Consider the following 19,363-nt stretch of genomic DNA (forward strand, 5'->3'; position numbering starts at 1 on the left):
ATGGGGGAAGAAGGAGGAAGGCAGCAGGCAAAGTAGATGGAGAGATTGATGGAGATGTTTGACACTCACCTGCGAGGGTGTTGATGCTAAACGTCCGTGTCAAACAAAATAAAACAAAGTACAGGGTTGGATAACAATGCATTGCACTGTTCTCTCTCCTGCAAAGGACTGACACATCATCAGCTTTGACATCTCTATTGGCAGAAACTGAGCCTCCACTTGTGGAAACGGATATACAGCATAATACATGTGATGTACAGTGGGGCAAAAATGTATTTAGTCAGCCACCAATTGTGCAAGTTCTCCCACTCAAAAAGATGAGAGAGGCCTGTAATTTTCATCATAGGTACACTTCAACTATGACAGACAAAATGAGCTTTTTCTTCCCCTGAAAATCAAATTGTAGGATTTTTTATGAATTTATTTGCAAATTATGGTGGAAAATAAGTATTTGGTCACCTACAAACAAGCAAGATTTCTGGCTCTCACAGACCAGTAACCTCTTCTTTAAGAGGCTCCTCTGACCTCCACTCGTTACCTGTATTAATGGCACCTGTTTGAACTTGTTTGTGGACACCAAAACTCCACTATGGTCAAGACCAAAGAGCTGTCAAAGGACACCAGAAACAAAATTGTAGACCTGCACCAGGCTGGGAAGACTGCAATAGGTAAGCAGCTTGGTTTGAAGAAATCAACTGTGGGAGCAATTATTAGGAAATGGAAGACATACAAGACCACTGATAATCTCCCTCGATCTGGGGCTCCACGCAAGATCTCACCCCGTGGGGTCAAAATGATCACAAGAACGGTGAGCAAAAATCCCAGAACCACACGGGGGGACCTAGTGAATGACCTGCAGAGAGCTGGGACCAAAGTAACAAAGCCTACCATCAGTAACACACTACGCCGCCAGCGACTCAAATCCTGCAGTGCCAGACGTGTCCCCCTGCTTAAGCCAGTACATGTCCAGGCCCGTCTGAAGTTTGCTAGAGAGCATTTGGATGATCCAGAAGAAGATTGGGAGAATGTCATATGGTCAGATGAAACCAAAAGTAAAAACTCAACTCGTCATGTTTGGAGGACTAAGAATGCTGAGTTGCATCCAAAGAACACCATACCTACTTTGAGGCATGGGGATGGAAACATCATGCTTTGGGGCTGTTTTTCTGCAAAGGGAACAGGACGACTGATCCGTGTAAAGGAAAGAATGAATGGGGCCATGTATCGTGAGATTTTGAGTGAAAACCTCCTTCCATCAGCAAGGGCATTGAAGATGAAACGTGGCTGGGTCTTTCAGCATGACGATGATCCCAAACACACCGCCCGGGCAACGAAGGAGTGGATCTGTAAGAAGCATTTCAAGGTCCTGGAGTGGCCTAGCCAGTCTCCAGATCTCTACCCCATAGAAAATCTTTGGAGGGAGTTGAAAGTCCGTGTTACCCAGCAACAGCCCCAAAACATCACTGCTCTAGAGGAGATCTGCATGGAGGAATGGGCCAAAATACCAGCAATAGTGTGTGAAAACCTAGTGAAGACTTATAGAAAACGTTTGACCTCTGTTAGTGCCAACAAAGGGTATATAACAAAGTATTGAGATAAACTTTTGTTATTGACCAAATACTTATTTTCCACCATAATTTGCAAATAAATTCATTAAAAGTCCTATAATGTGATTTTCTGGATGTTTTAAACTAATTTTGTCTGTCATAGTTGAAGTGTACCTATGATGAAACTTACAGGCCTCTCTCATCTTTTTAAGTGGGACAACTTGCACAATTGGTGACTGACTAAATATTTTTTTGCCCCACTGTATATAAGCTGCTTGATGTATTTGATGTTTCATAAGGACAAGCTGCATTCAGCTCTGCATGTACAATAACTAGCGAGGTGGAGAGCTCTTCATGTACGGTTTAAGCAGGTACAATAATAGCTCTTTACAGGTGCAGTGTTGTAACCTAAAGTGTATTCTCCTATCAGAGTGTACTGCAGATCCTTCCTTACCGTGCTGCTGCGATGCTACGTAATTACAGCAGGCTTAACTCCTACTGAGACAGCAACCAGCTCATGAATTATGAACAGAGAGAATGAAACAGTGGGAGAGGGTTGGAGAGATGAGAGAATGAGGAGGTAAGGAGGGGGGGGGGGGAGATGGATGCCTCTTTCTTGTTCTGTATCTCCTGTGAGAATAGAAACTTCTATTCCCAAGTACCACGCCACTAGGGTAGTGTAACGATCGTTGTCCTCCTCGGATGAGGAATATGAAGGATCAGACCAAAACGCAGCGTGGTAAGTCTCCATGTTAATTGTAATAAATAAACTGAACACTGCAATAACCCCAAAAAAAACAAAACAAAGCGAGAGCGAAACAGTTCTGTAAGGTGAAGACATACATAACCAAAAAACAAACAACTACCCACAGACACAGGTGGGAACAGGCTACCTAAGTATGGTTCTCAATCAGAGACAACGATAGACAGCTGCCTCTGATTGGGAACCATACCAAGCAAAACACAGAAATACAAAACATAGAACAAAAACATAGAATGTCCACCCCAACTCACGCCCTGACCAAACCAAAAATAGAGACATAAAAAAGGAACTAAGGTCAGGACGTGACAGGTAGCCATTTTTCACTAAGAAGCTGAAGACAAAAAGAAGAAACATAAACACAATTACTTACTTGGAGATACACTAGAATGACAGTTGGTAACAATCTGAAGCAGTAGGCCTTATACTGTCTTGAAAAATCCCAGCACAAGTGCATTCTTCGAAATATGACAGTTGGCAGCAGTCTTGCTGATGCAGAATATTTAAGCAATAAGGCACAAGGGGGTGTGGTATATGGCCAATATACCACGACTAAGGGCTGTTCTTATGCACCACGCAACGTGTAGTGCATGGATACAGCCCTTAGCCCCCCAATGTGCCGTATTGCTTTTATAAACCGGTTACCAATGTAATTAGAGCAGTAAAAAGAAATGTGTCGTCATACCCGTGGTAATCGGTCTGATATACCATGGCTGTCAGCCAATCAGCATTCAGGGCTCTAACCACCCAGTTTATAATCAAGGACAACTCGTGACAAAACCCAGCAATGAGAGCTACAACATCAACATTCACTTACATGTATTATACGTGCCTATTACCTACGATGGGTGTGTGTCCTTTTAAAAGTTCCCCTCTAACCGCTCCTTTGAACAGCAGAATCAGTGGACGGGGACCAGAAATAGGGAGATCAAATGTTAATGTCTCGTTTTCTCATGTGCAGAGACTGAGGTTAACAAAGACAGGGTGTGAATGCCTAATAAATCGAAGCACAAAGACAGCCGAGAGAACGGGAGCTGCGGAGAGAAGAGAGGAAAGACGCTCACAGTGCCTCAACGCACTTATCCTGTTCTAAAAAGAACATGGAAAAAAATAAACATTACGTCACAAAGATACACAGAAATATGAAGTCAGAAAAACAAAGGGCTTCTAAGACATGCACACAGAAAGACATGCACACACACACAGAGAGACATGCACATAGAAAGACAGCTGAGGACAGGACAGGGAAACACGCACACACACACACACAGAGACATGCACACACACAGCTCCACGCAGGCCCACATGGTGCCTGTATAGGGAATAGGCATTGGTACCTTAGGTCGTGACCATGCGAAAATGAGGGTGTTGATTAGAGGCCTGAGTAGAGGAGTCTGACAGGCACCGTACTGTCTGACAGGCACCGTACTGTGCGACAGGCACCATACTGCTCTACAACCCCATCGCCCCAGACAACAAGACACAGGGGTTATAGGCTAGAATGTGCCTCGGAAGAAACATCAGCAGGAACATTGTCATCATCTTCATCATTTTAACCACCAACCATATCAGAGACTATAATCCATACTATAGCATAGATTATAATGACTCTACTAGATTCGAGGGAATAAAACAGAAGCCACAATACAGGATAGGAGCAGTGTTAGCAGAGGACAAATTAGTAGGGGACCTTCCTAGGTGAATGATACGTATGAATATATAGCATCTTTACAGCAGTGAGAGGAGCTTGGTCCCTCACTGCACATAACAACATAATGTTGTTTCTCTGTGTCTGCTGGGAGGATGACATCACCTCCAGGGCAAGTTGAACAGTCCCATTGTGAGGTCATCAGAGAGAGAGAGGCACATCTAAGTAGGACCCGGGGGTGTGATGGAGACAGGAATAGGAGGAGGAGGGGGGCAGAGACAAGCAATGAGGATGGGGATTTCAATTTGAGACAGGTCTGTGGTTTAGGGGCAGGGGACAGGGGACAGGGGACAGGGGACAGGGGACAGGGGGCAGGGGACAGGGGACAGGGGACAGGGGACAGGGGACAGGGGACAGGGGCCCGGGTTGACAGGGGAAACAGGGTGGGGTGTCAACTGTAATAAAGCTTTGTTATCTATGGTTATAGGGTGCATCCCAAATGGCACCCTATTCCCAATTGGTACACTACTGTTGACCAGTGGGCCTTGGTGAAAAGTAGTGCACTATGTAGGGAATAGGGTGCCATTTGGGACGCAAACATAGACTGACAGAGCTCCTTATTGGCCAAACCAGTCTGAGGGCTTCAGGTATCTACATATCTCACTGTAACTGGGCTGTAGCCATCAAAAGCTAGCTCCTGTCAAATACACTGAAACAAATATTCTAGCAGTATTCTCGCAGCACAGTGATACATCCTGCCAAAAGGATTCAAAGACACCACATAAACACCACGGCTTCTTATCTAACTCGCCAACGTCATATTTCCATTCCTACTGAGAAATCTTCTCGATATAATTGGCATTTCTCCTCAAATCAAGTTAAGCTTACACACACAAACATGCTCTTCTGCAAAACTATGAACTCAGCCAATCAGATCCTAATCTCCAGAATGTCCACAGAAACGACATCTATTAGTGACACCCAGTGGATTACTGCCAATATGGTGATTCATACGTCAATGTATTGCCCTTTGGTTTACAGATGTAGATACGTTGAATGGACATTCTCATTCAGTTAGATGGACCCAAAGATTCAGATCACACAGAACAGGACTCACACAGCATTCCTGCTCAAATATGTACAGTCATATGCCAGTCTCTACGACCCTCCCACAGAACTTCTGTCTCTTTCCAAAACAAGCATCTCTCTCTCTCTCTCTCTCTCACTCTCGCTCTCTCCCTCACTCCCTCTCGCTCTCGCTCTCTCTCTCTCTCTCTCTCTCTCTCACACTCCCTCTCGCTCTCGCTCTCTCAATCTCTCTCTCTCTCACAGTCCCCAGCCATCCTTCCCTGCTCCCTGGAGTGGTCCTGCCTGACGTCAACAGGTTCAACAGCAGGAGACAATTGCACCTGCTCCAGTGGGCTTGGCCTGCCTCGCTGCTATCAACAGACCCAACAACAAGACCCAGCCGGGCCCAGCACCATTTGTTCCTTCTCTATCAAAGCTGCACCCATAAGAACCCCTCAGGCAGGCTACTACAGTACAGCCACCGTATGTTACCTGCCTACCAGGCCCCTTTTTTAGAGTGTTTCTGTACTCCTCAACGTATGTTGCTGTTGTTGTTCTCGCGTTGTCACGGCAAAGGTCAGCGATTGCTGAGAGCACAGATTTCCTGGCTATGCTAATGATGTTGGGTGAGAATACAGTATGAGGAGTGTCTCAGAGCATCACTCCAGTGGACATACTGTACATAGACTCTACTGGAAAGAAGCACAGACCTGTGCATAGCGGGATCATCTTCTTCCGATGACCACCGTTTCCTTATAAAGGCTCAACGTTGATGCTTGGTCTGTCCGGTCCTTGGTGTGTCTCACCATTAACCAGATGTATACCAGGTGCAAGTTGTGTGCGTCACCCTGCTTGCTTGCTTCCTCCTGATTCAGCTCATACCAAGGCTCGAACCCGGGACCTCCGCCTCCACCAAATGTTATGTAGCAGGCACCAAATGTTATGTAGCAGGCACCAAATGTTATGTAGCAGGCACCAAATGTTATGTAGCAGGCACCAAATGTTATGTAGCAGGCACCAAATGTTATGTAGCAGGCACCAAACGTTATGTTGCAGGCACCAAATGTTATGTAGCAGGCACCAAACGTTATGTTGCAGGCACCAAACATTATGTAGCAGGCACCAAATGTTATGTAGCAGGCACCAAACGTTATGTTGCAGGCACCAAACGTTATGTAGCAGGCACCAAATGTTATGTAGCAGGCACCAAATGTTATGTAGCAGGCACCAAACTCTGTAGAGAGGGGCATGATGCCAATATCAAATAGCTTCTAACTCAGTATGACAGCACATCAACATTCTACCCAACAGTCAGTGAATGGGTGATGACACGCAGTGCATACAAACTCTAAAATCAGCGAGTGATAACAAACCTACCACCCCCCCCCTCCCCTGCTCCCACGTACACCTGTCACCACACTGACTAAGTGATGAACAGCTTCTCACTGACAGCCCTGATCAATAACGAGGTTAGACTGTGTCTTGTCTGAAACCTCTGCTCTGCTGGCTACTGGCTACTGGCTGCACAAACGCACAACAAATCCACTGTTACTAAACACCGCTGACAGCAGCGGTTACCATACTTGGACAAGGTCCAAATGTGTCTTTCACACGCAACACACGTTACTCTCACTACCAGCCCCTCAATCTTCCTCTAATCAACAAACATTTTACAGTAGCTAGGACATGGACCTTGGCAAACAGCCAAAATCCTGTCTCTTTTGTACACACACAAACATGCACACACACAAACATGCGCACACACAGACATGCACACACACAGACTTGCACACACACAGACATGCACCCTCACAGACATGCACACACACATACATGCACACACACAGACATGCACACACACAGACATGCACACACACAGACATGCACCCTCACAGACATGCACACACACAGACATGCACACACATGCGCATAAACTCAAGCGAGTGCGCACACACTCACATGCGCACACACACACACACACACACACACACACACACACACACACACACACACACACACACACACACACACACACACACACACACACACACACACACACACACACACACACACACACACACACACACACACACACACACACACACACATAGGGAGGTGACAACATCAGGAATCTCATGTTGAGAACACATAGCAGAAGTAGCAGTGCGGTCCAGGGAATCCAACTATCATTAAGCATGAAGTAATAAAGAGTTACACCTTCTGTGTTAACATTTCACATCCTCCTTGCTGCATGATGTCAGTCAAACACACCCCTCCCCTCTCCTCTCCTCTACCACGCACTTAAACATCCACACCGTTCTAATGGCCAGGCAGGCTCACTTGCTGGGAGCTCCCTCTATTTCAGCTTTTTCCTAGCTTCTTCTCCCTCTCTCCATTCCCACTTCCTCTCTCTGCCTGATGCGCCCTCTCTCCCTCTTCCTCCCTCCTTCTGTCATCCTCCGCCCTCTCTCCCTCTTCCTCCCTCCTTCTGTCATCCTCCTCTCTCTGCAGTGCTACGGTGTTCTGCTTTCCTCACGTTGCCGGCCGGCTGGCCGGCAGAGAAGCACCACCGAGCATTTTCCTCTCGCTGACGCTTCACAGAAAGACCAGACATACAAAACATAAGGAGCAGACATGACAGTAATATACACGAAGATTTCCTTACCGTTCTCTCTGTCCTTCTCTCTCTGTATGTGTCTCTCCTTCCTCACTGCAGCCACACTGTTTCTTTCGCTCTGATTCCTCCTCCAGCTTCTGCGCTCACAAACCTGCTGCTACAGAGTGGCCGCCTCCTCCCCTCTCTCTCTCAAATCTCCCCTCCCCTCACGGTCCTCCCTCCCCTCCCCTTTCCCCAGCTCTCTCACTCTACCCATCTCTCTCTCTCTCTCTCTCAAATCTCCCCTCCCCTCACGGTCCTCCCTCCCCTCCCCTTTCCCCATCTCTCTCACTCTACCCATCTCTCTCTCTCTCTCATTCTCTCTGCCTTCAGCATCAGACTGCTTTGTAGCTGTATTGGAGCTGACAGCTGGGATCTTTATATTGCTATCTGTTATGATATATACAGGGCATACTGTCTATGGTCAGTACCCTCCAGAACAGAGCATCCATTCTCCTCCATTAACCCTCTCCCTCTGTTTTCTCAATCCCTCTCTCTCCTATCCTCTCCCCTCTGCCCTCCTGGTTAATTGCCTTCACCCGGCTGTCTTTGATACTCGGCGCGTTCTCTCTCTCATTCACGATCAGTCGAGAGGATGAAAAAGAGACGGAGAGAGAGTGCTGTCCCCTCCCCCGCTCCTCCCATGTCGCTGCCGTGGACGCTGGCTAGGTAGCGGCTGCTTCTCCTTTGTCCGCTAACGTGTAGCTCTCTCACAGAGACACACAGCGTCTGAATAAGGGGTTCCCCCCTGTATTCTCATGGTAATACAGGAGGGCAAGTGTTGTCTGTGTGCTTTTGTGCCATGTGAGGATTTCTCCCAGGGTCCTCGGGGTAACAAGTGAGAAGCACAGAGAAACACACCAACACACACAAAGACAGTCATAATTCTCAAATAAAGAAACACATTCTCACATAAACGTACCTACACACATCAATAAAGGATAAAGATGTGACAGACAGCCATTCCTCTGTCTTAGTGTTTACATCACGAATGACACAGCCACACTTATGTTTTTGTACTAACTATGGTTTATATGCAAGGCAACTGGATTTACTAAAACTCCTTCATGACACAGAATGATATGGAAATGTGCATGTTCTATGTATGTTATGCCTTCAGACAGAATGTTGCTGTCGTGACCTGGAATATGTGTGTATATAAGCATCATGACACCCCTGGCCTCTGAGAGGTCACATGGTACGAGGGGCGTCCTCCTCCCTGCCAACCGGCCTCGTTAATTACAATAAAGGTCGTTATGGGTCTCTGGTCTAACTGATTCACAGGCATCTGTTAACCTCATCCTCTCTGGGGAGAAAGGAGGGACCAATGGAGGGATTTGAGGAGTGTGTGTGTGTGTGTGTGTGTGTGTGTGTGTGTGTGTGTGTGTGTGTGTGTGTGTGTGTGTGTGTGTGTGTGTGTGTGTGTGTGTGTGTGTGTGTGTGTGTGTGTGTGTGTGTGTGTGTGTGTGAGGGGGGGGTCAACAGAAAAAGGGGCATTACCATCTGCTTGTTTCTCTGTACTGTACATGATGTGCTTTTCTGTTTCTTCATATCATCCCTGTCTCCCTCTCTACCTTTCTCAGCCGGCCATCCATTTCACATATAGGTCACAGAGACAGGGTCTGGAATCGACATGTGACACACTGATACCTCTGACTACAAAGACAACATAAGGGAGAAAGACAGAATAATACTACCTATCTTGTGTTGTTTATATGATTCATATCATTCAGGTTAGAATGAGTCGGAAGAATTCAATGTCTCTGGACTACCTGTCACCACATACAGTGCATTCGGAAAGTATTCAGACCCCTTCTCTTTTTCCATATTTTGTTACGTTACAGCCTTATTCTAAAAACGGCTTAGTAAAAAAAATCCTCTGCAATCTACACACAATACACCATAACGACAAAGTGAAAACAGTTTTTTTTTTGCAAATTTAAAATAAAAAACAGAGCTGGCCGCCCAGCCAAACTGAGCAATCGGGGGAGAAGAGCCTTGGTCAGGGAGGTGACCAAGAACCTGATGGTCACTCTGACAGAGCTCCAGAGTTCCTCTGTGGAGATGGGAGGAACCTTCCAGAAGGACAACCATCTCTGCAGCACTCCACCAATCAGGCCTGTATGGTAGAGTGGCCAGACGGAAGCCACTTCTTAGTATAAGGCACACGACAGCCTGCTTGAAATTTGCTAAAAGGCACCTAAAGACTCTCAGACCATGAGAAACAAGATTCCCTGGTCTGATGAAATCAAGATGGAACTCTTTGGTCTGAATGCGAAGCGTCACGTCTGGAGGAAACCTGGCACCATCCCTACAGTGAAGCATGGTGGTGGCAGCATCATGATGTGGGGATGTTTTTCAGTGGCAGGGACTGGGAGACTTGTCAGGATCGAGGGAAAAATTAACAGAGCAAAGTCCAGAGAGATCCTTGATGAAAACCTGCTCCAGAGTGCTCAGGACCTCAGACTGGGGCCGAAGGCTCACCTTCCAACAGAACAACAAGCCAAGGCACATAGCCATAACAATGCAGGAGTGTCTTTTGGACAAGTGTCTAAATGTCCTTGAGTGGCCCTGCCAGAGCCCGGACTTGATTGAACATATCTGGAGACCTGAAGATAACTGTGTAGCAACGCTCCCCATCCAACCTGACAGAGCTTGAGAGGATCTGCAGAGAAGAATGGGAGAAACTCCCCAAATACAGATGTGCCAAGCTTGTAACGTCATACCCAAGAAGACTCGAGGTTGTATTCGCTGCCAAAGGTGCTTCAACAAAGTACTGAGTAAAAGGTCTGAATACTTATATGAATGTAATACTTCAGTTTTTCTTTTCTACATTTCAAAAAATGTATAAAAAACAGTTTTTGCTTTGTCATTATGTCATAATTATTATTTTTTTTAAATCAATTTTAGAATAAGGCTGTAACGTAACAAAATGTGGAGAAACTCAAGGGGTCTGAATATTTTCGGAGTACTCTGTATACTGTACCGCCTATCAGAATCGAACACAATATCCACAGCCAGCAACCTCAATCCAATAAGCACATTACATAATGGATTACAACCATTACATAGAAATGATCAGACATCTATTAACAGCAGCTCCTGATAATAACCTTTGAGAGGAGCCACATCGTGATCTAACGGGAGTCGTGACACATCCTAGCCTGAAACAGGCCCCCACACTGGGCATGAGTCACTTCCTCACTCGCCCCCCTCTCTCCAAGGACTGGATGACTTACAGACTCAGACAGATACTAAATAAACACACGATAAAAAGACAGAATGCACACAGACTGTGCCACTGCCAAGCATCAGCTTCTGTCAGGAGTTGTACTTGATTCAGTTCTGATTTAAGAGGAAATGTAGTCGTTGCTCCATTATGGAAGAAGTACGTCCTTTATAGGCACTCACTGAATGACCCTTTTCTTGTATTACACTTAGTCTAAAAATATGATCTCATGAGAATGGATTATTATTGATGACATTATTTGATTTTCCAGTGGGTGTAAAGGGCTTGTTGTTATTATTTGATATGTAATAATAGGAAATGATTCATGGGGAAATCACAGGGCCAAATCAATCTCTCTGGGCTAGAGCTAGCTACACGACTGTGCTGAAATGTCCTGATATTAACTGCCCTCATACTTACTGCTCTCTCTCTCTCTCTCTCTGGGCTAGAGCTAGCTACACGACTGTGCTGAAATGTCCTGAAATTAACTGCCCTCATACTTACTGCTCTCTCTCTCTCTCTCTCTCTGGGCTAGAGCTAGCTACACGACTGTGCTGAAATGTCCTGATATTAACTGCCCTCATACTTACTGCTCTCTCTCTCTCTGGGCTCGAGCTAGCTACACGACTGTGCTGAAATGTCCTGAAATTAACTGCCCTCATACTTACTGCTCTCTCTCTCTCTCTGGGCTAGAGCTAGCTACACGACTGTGCTGAAATGTCCTGAAATTAACTGCCCTCATACTTACTGCTCTCTCTCTCTCTCTCTGGGCTAGAGCTAGCTACACGACTGTGCTGAAATGTCCTGAAATTAACTGCCCTCATACTTACTGCTCTCTCTCTCTCTCTGGGCTAGAGCTAGCTACACGACTGTGCTGAAATGTCCTGAAATTAACTGCCCTCATACTTACTGCTCTCTCTCTCTCTCTCTGGGCTAGAGCTAGCTACACGACTGTGCTGAAATGTCCTGATATTAACTGCCCTCATACTTACTGCTCTCTCTCTCTCTCTCTGGGCTAGAGCTAGCTACACGACTGTGCTGAAATGTCCTGATATCAACTGCCCTCATACTTACTGCTCTCTCTCTCTCTCTCTGGGCTAGAGCTAGCTACACGACTGTGCTGAAATGTCCTGATATTAACTGCCCTCATACTTACTGCTCTCTCTCTCTCTCTCTCTCTCTCTCTCTCTCTCTCTCTCTCTCTCTCTCTCTCTCTCTCTCTCTCTCTCTTATATAAATCAGATTGCTGCCGTTTAGTTTGACTGGGGGCTTAATGCCCTTTTAGCCTAATGCCATTCGGCGCCAGATTCTCGCTGTTTTCACTCCCTGTAACAGCCAGGAGTGTTCGATATGATTGCCTATCTCCTCCCTCCCTACCACTCCCTGCATTAGCTCCTGGCAGACAGCCTTCTCAAGGCCATAAAGCTCTCAACTCAGGCACCTCCATCTCCACTTCTCTGTCCAGGCTGCTGCAGATAACAGCTAGGAGAAAGGTCCGATAAGACCAATAACAGTGGAGCACGTTCAAGATTGAAGCTACCAGATGGACAAGTCACTTTGCCAGAGATGCACGTGAACCAGAAATTAGGACGAGGTCAAAGCAAATTCGGACCATTTTTTCAGTAGAACTGATACAGTATTTAAACAACAAACCATAGGTAAGAAATGGAATTCATTTCATCCACGCATGTTTTCTCCTTTACACTACATTTGAAATGCATTTTTTGTTGAAGTCAATATTGCAGGGCACATGGAGGGCAAGAAGAACCTTCGGATATGATGAGCGAGAATATAAACCGATGCTTGGCGGATGGATACACGGATGGTTGATTGATTGGCGGGACAAATGACTGAGGAACTGAAAGGAGGGGTATGATTCTCAGTGAGGTGCCTGGCTGAGGGGACCAGGCCATGTTTTGGCAGCTGCCACCCGGGATGCAAGTTTGCTGGGAAATGTTTAATTGTGTTCATAGCAGCAGTTGTGCAGGAGTAGGATCCATTCATTTAAGCCAATTACAGCCTGCCTGCTGCCTGTCTGCACCAAACAAAGAGGAGAGGGAGGGAGGAAGGAGAAGAGGGAGGGAGTAGGGAGTGAGGAAACAGTGGACGGGATCCTAACCTTTACAGTTTTTCTCAATTGCTAAAACACTAAAACCCATTTGTCGAACAAAGTTCTCAGTTGCCTGGACTCATTTAGCTAATTATGCAGTCTGTTGTCAATACCTTAAACCATTTCACATGATGAAACACAATTTGCAGATCTCACTTAGACTTTTCAGTAAAACTCTAAACACATTCTCATTCTCAAAACACATTCTGCACTCTAATGCACATGTCATCCATACTGGTAAACACAAGTGGCAACAATCAAATACAAATAGAGAACACATGTCATTGATTGAACACAACCACTCAAAATTGATTTAACCTGTTTCAAATGATGCGACACAACCAATATAAGCCAGTTCAGAGAGCAAACAGGTTGTTGAAGGTGGGACGGAGAAAGTCTGAGAATGGATAGAAGAAACAATGTGAGCGGACGAGTGCGTATGCGAGGTGGGCGACGAAGAGGAGGAGGAGGGCAAGAAAGAGGAAGAGGAGGATGAAGAGGAAGAGGAAGACAAAGAGTGGAAATATCTGATGATATTCGAGCAACAGTATAGAGAAACAGTATAGAGCATGTTCTTGTCCATGGACTGACAATGAGGGAAGCAGGACTTTGAGTGCGACCCGATTTGAGCCGATTTTCTGTGTCCACCATAGTAAGGACATTCAGAGAAGAGAACAGGTACAGTATACTACTGTATTTTTGTAATTGCAAATTTACTGTACTACACTATATGCAGCTGTTTCAATAGACATTTGTAAAGTGAATCACTGTATGTATTGTACTGTATGAATATGTTTTGTAACTGCACAACTACTTTTTGTAGAATTGCAAGGCTGCCACATGCAGGTGGAAGGACAGCTATATTCACTCGGGAGCAAGAGGCCGTTATAGTTGGCATGGTCCTTCAAGATAATGCAATACGACTCAGAGAAATCCAGGAACGAGTGATACAAGACAACACACACTTCCAGGGAATTGACAGTGTGAGCATTTCCATCGTAACAGGATGTGAATGAAACAAGTATACAGAGTTCCTTTTGAGCGCAACTCACTAAGGGTGAAAGAATTGCGAGCTCAGTATGTGCAAGTCAGTGTACATTCAGAAACATTTACTGTAAAAAGAGGGCCCCCATTCCCACAGCTCTGGTGGGTCAAATGACTGGGATGTGTAGCGCATGGACAATAATTCAGCTGGGATGTACCTATGGGCTGGGATGGGCTGATCTAGGCTAAACAAGCATGAGGAATCTTCCATGTACAGTGCCTTCAGAAAGTACTCTTACCCCTTTGACTTATTCCATATTTTTGTTACAGGCTGAATTTGAAAAGAAATCTCACCCGTTTACACACAATACCCCATAATGATTAAAATATGTTTTTTTCCAAATCTTTGCAAATGCATTGAAAATGAAATACAGTCTCTAAGAGCTTTGCACACCTGGATTATACAATATTTGACCATTATTCTGTTCTTCAAGCTCTGTAAAGTTGGTTGTTGATCATTGTTAGGCAGCCATGTTCAAGTCTTGTCGTACATTTTCAAGCCTATTTAAGAAAACTGTAACGAGGCCACTCAGGAACATTCAATGTCGTGTTAGTAAGCAACTCCAGTGTATATTTGGCCTCGTGTTTTAGGTTATTGTCCTGCTGAAAGGTGAATTTCTCTCCCAGTGTCTGTTGTAAAGCAGACTGAACCCGCTTTTGGATTTTGCTTGTGCTTAGCTCTATTCCATTTCTTTTTATCCTAAAAAACTCTCGTCCTTTCCGATGACAAGCATACCCATAACATGATGCAGTCACCACCATGCTTCAAAATATGAAGAGTGGTACTCAGTGATGTGTTGGATTTTCTTCAAACATAACGCTTGGTATTCAGGACATGAATTTCAATGATTTACAACATTTTTTGCAATTCTACTTTTTGAAAACAGGAAACATGTTTTGGAATATTTTTATTCTGTACAGGCTTTCTTTTCACTCTGTCATTTAGCTTAGTATTGTGGAGTAACTACAATGTTGTTGATCCATCCTCAGTTTTTTCCTATCACAACCATTCAACTATTTATCTGTTTAAAGTCACCATTAGACTCTTGGTGAAATCCCTGAGTGGTTTCCTTCCTTTCCTGAGTTAGGAAGGACGCTTGTATCTTTGTAGTGACTGAGTGTATCGATACACCATCCAAAGTATAGTTAGCCTTCACTGCGAGGAATTGGAAAACCTCCCTGTTCTTTGTGGTTGAAATTCACTGCTCAACTGAGGGACCTTACAGATAATTGTATGTGTGGGGTACAGAGATGAGGTAGTCATTCAAAAATCATGTTAAACATTATCATTGCACACCGTCCATGCAACTTATTACGTGACTTGTTAAGCAGAATGCTTACTACTGAACGTATTTGCCATAGCAAAGGGATTGAACACTTATTGCCGCAAGACATTTCAGATTTTCATTTTTTATTCATTTCAAAATAAAAAAATAAAAAAAATATATATAATTATATTTTGACATTATAGGGTATTGTGCGTAGGCCAGTGAAATAAAATTGAAATTGTATCCATCTTAAATTCAGGTGTGTGAATACTTTCAGAAGGTACTGTGCTTTCTCCTATAGGGCCTACTCACGAGAGCTATGGCTGCAGGATTTGTGTGGGTGTAGTTACAGACAGAAGGGTGCTAAAACCTAAAACTAATGCCAATAGGGATGGACGTTAAGCTGCAGGACAGAATGACTAGCACACACACACACACACACACACACACACACACACACACACACACACACACACACACACACACACACACACACACACACACACACACACGCAAATTGAGATTTATACGCCAGCCCCTGATTTCAGCCCCCTATGTATGGGTTTCTGGGCGTGCTCTGGTGCCCCACTAGTCAAGATTAAGACCGCTCAATGCCAGCTTTACCAGCACCAGTCTGAATCCCTGTTTGCCCTTAGGAGTCGAATCCTCATATGCTCTTAAGTCCTAATGCCACAATATCATTCTGCTTGCCAAATATTCACAGGCATCCCTCCTCCCACAGCAGGACTTTGGAGACGTCAGACCAGGGCAGCGGGCCGTCCTGGGTGACGATGGCTGTGTCCCAAATGGCACCCTATTCCCTATGGAGACCCTGGTCAGAAATAGTGCACCATGAAGGGAATATAGTGCCTATTGGGTACCTAGGTAGTACAGCCAGTGTAATAAAGGACTGCTAGTTGAAACACTGTGAGCATAACACTAATATGAACGGCTATGTGTAGGGAAGGATCTCCTTCACCCTGCGATCAGTGTTTGCGACCCAGTCAGGTTTTTATAGACTGGTGTGAAATGCAATAGGTCGGCCTACATCCCTGCTGTGGCTGGTGCAGTCTGCAGAGTGAAGTCACGTTGAAATTCAGTCCAAATGTATTGCTGAAAAAAAACAGCCAAATTCTTGTCTAGGTAGCGTCTATTAATTGGAGCCTAAAGCTCACCACAGCAGATGCTGTTTTCACTGTACTTCCTCATTTCCGTGTGAAGAAATGCAAACCATGCAGAATGAACACAATTTAGAAAACCGAGAAGCATTCATATCAGTGCAGGAAGTTGCTCTGCTCACGTTTGAGTGAATTGCTTGAGCCTTTAAAGGGTGATCCGTCCTCCGTCCTCCGTCCCTCTCCCTTCTCTCTATTTTCCCGAATCTGGAACGAGGTGAGTTGCCTTACACCAAATGAGTACAGTATCTGATAGCTTTGCTATGAAATCTCCATGAAAGCACATCTGGCATCTGCAGTGCACTCTTCCTAAACAAGGTCAGAGCTGAGCCTCTACCCTCTGATGAATTTAGTGGAGATTTATTTGGACCAGCAGGACGGGGCCAATTCCAACACTGTCCATATGGGCCAAATCCAAATCCACTCCACCTCCCTCTGCTACACACTGTGTTACCATGGATTATCAGCACTAACCTAGAGCTCTGTCTTTCTGGCTATGAAATGGGTTGAATCGGATGCAGACTTCCTAGGATTTCCTAATTCCTCAAACTAGATTCAAGTGTAGTAGGCAAGGCTCCAAGGGCTCTGCACTGCGACTGACTGACCCTGCGCTCCTCTCAACGATGTGTGTCGTGTGTTTGTTTGTTGGTTGTTTAGGGAAGTTGTTGGGATCAGAGCAAAAAGACAAATTTCCTTCGTCACCTGTGGACAATACACAGATACATCCACTGTGGACAATTGTTACGGATACAGGTATCCTGTGTCTGTGTGTGTGTATCCTGTGTTCTTTTCTCTCCTTCTCCCCTCACAGGTGAAAATCATCACTCCCCAATCAGTCACCAATCCAATCATCAATCAGAAGACACACCTCCTCCTGTTTCCTACCCAATCACAGTTCCTTTCCCTTGGTTTAAAAACCCCATCAGTTGTTTGCTCTAGAGCTCAATCTCTCTGTAAATGCCATGTCTGTAGGTCTCTGGTTCACTCTCTCTTTGTGTGTTAACCTCTTGTTTGAGCACTTCCATAGCACTTTGTCATCACCTGTGAGTATTGTTTTTGGTTATGGTGTTTGTTTTCTGGTGGGAAAAGGGGAAACCAACACAAGTCGCCCATGGGCATACACTACCCGTAGGTAGACTTTGTTAAATGTTTCTTTCCTTGGGTCCAGCTCAGCCCCTTTTCCTGCCCCCCCCCATTACCGTGTGTTTATTAATAAACCCTGAGTTTGACGGTAGATTTCAGTTGTCCTGGTTATTTCGTTCTCACTTTTACTTTGTCACTATTATAATTTGAGTTGTTACGGGTCTCATTACCACCCCCCCCCCCCTAGACTGTCGGGCCAAAAGGGATTCGTAACAACAATACAGATACATCCAATGTTAACATTTTTCTGCATGATAACGTAAGGAAAAGACACTGTGTTTCATATGTATTTATTTTCATCGCACTCTGCAGTAAGACATTTAATTTACAAAAGTTGTATGTACATTTAGAAAATAGTGCACTGTCTCCATGACACACATACTCACAAATACAGACACATTAACGACTTCCAGATACATCATATTTTTGCGGAAACTGTATAGACATCGTAATTGGCACATCCGAGAACAAGCTTTGTTGAGAGCTTACTTTTGCATAATTTTCCTATTCTTCAAAGACCAAATCGAAACAGGCACATTTGCAGATCCAGACAGCTTCAGCAGGGAAGGTATTAATAACAAAAAATGTAGGCCTACTCTGCTCCAGGCCAGAATAATAGACTATAGAGTAGGTCTATCAGCTCCAGACAAGACTCAAACAAAATATCCCTTTACTGTATAAACCCCTGAACAAGGGATCCCGCTCCTTCAGCCATTCATACACACAGCTCTCATGAAAATGCATTCAATCCTAAAGTATAAAATAAGCAAATAAATTTGCTCTCGCTGAGAATGTGTCTGATTCCTCCCCCCACTCAAATCACATGTAGTGAAACGCAATACATAGTTCAGTGCAATTAGCAAGGGATGAATCACTTTCAAATACTACGTTGATTGTGAGAGTGCAGACACTACAATGCAGAATGACCCATCTTCAATAAAAATCTATCAGTAATCTTTTCAATAAGACAGAGATACAGGTAACTTAACTAACTGTAACCGATCGCTGCAGCTGTGCATAGTCCATCTGTAAATAGCCAGCCCAATCTACCTACCTCATCCCCATACTGTTTTTAATGTACTTTTCTGCTCTTTTGCACACCAGTAGCTCTACTTGCACATCATTTGCTCATTTATCACCTTAGTGTTAATCTGCTAAATTGTAATTATTCGCTCCTATGGCCTATTTATTGCCCATCTCCTTTTGCACACACTTCATAGACGACTTTTCTACTCATGTTTACTCCATGTGTCACACTGCGTTGCTTTATCTTGGCCAGGTCGTAGTTGCAAATGAGAACGTGTTCTCAACTAGCCTACCTGCTTAAATAAAGGTGAAATAAAAATAAAAAGTACCTGCATATTGTAGAGAAATGAAAAGCTTGACCCTGAGCAATGGCCACACCTACTGGCTATGACAAGCTATATTCAGCTCTTAAATAAGGCTGTGTTTAAGGCAGTCCAATTCCGACCTTTTTCTTCCCACTAATTGGTCTTTTGACCAACCACAAATTATTTTCAAAATACCAATTAGTTAGAAAAAAATCTAGGATTTGGGCTGCCAGTCTAAACGCAGCCTAATAGACAACTTTTATTTTTTATTTTTTTTTACAAATATTGTTCAGAATCCTCTTTGTATTGCAGAACAGGATAAAGACTGATCAGATGAACGGGAACATTTCAAAAGTATAAACATGAATTTATAGTGTTCACAAT

The 19,363-nt window shown here is 44.5% G+C and overlaps 1 protein-coding gene across 3 annotated transcripts in view; it reads right to left on the minus strand.

The window, feature by feature from the left end:
* Nucleotides 1–7,821, minus strand: part of LOC118384143 (MAGUK p55 subfamily member 3-like) — a 40,486-nt gene extending 32,665 nt beyond the window's left edge. For all 3 annotated transcript variants that reach the window (XM_052518662.1, XM_052518661.1, XM_052518659.1), the window contains exon 1: nucleotides 7,689–7,821. The gene's annotated coding sequence lies outside the window, so the exon portion shown is untranslated. The remainder of the gene's footprint in view (nucleotides 1–7,688) is intronic.
* Nucleotides 7,822–19,363: the final 11,542 nt, after the last annotated feature.

Source organism: Oncorhynchus keta, chromosome 5 (assembly GCF_023373465.1).
Source record: "Oncorhynchus keta strain PuntledgeMale-10-30-2019 chromosome 5, Oket_V2, whole genome shotgun sequence".
Taxonomy (NCBI): Eukaryota; Metazoa; Chordata; class Actinopteri; order Salmoniformes; family Salmonidae; genus Oncorhynchus; species Oncorhynchus keta.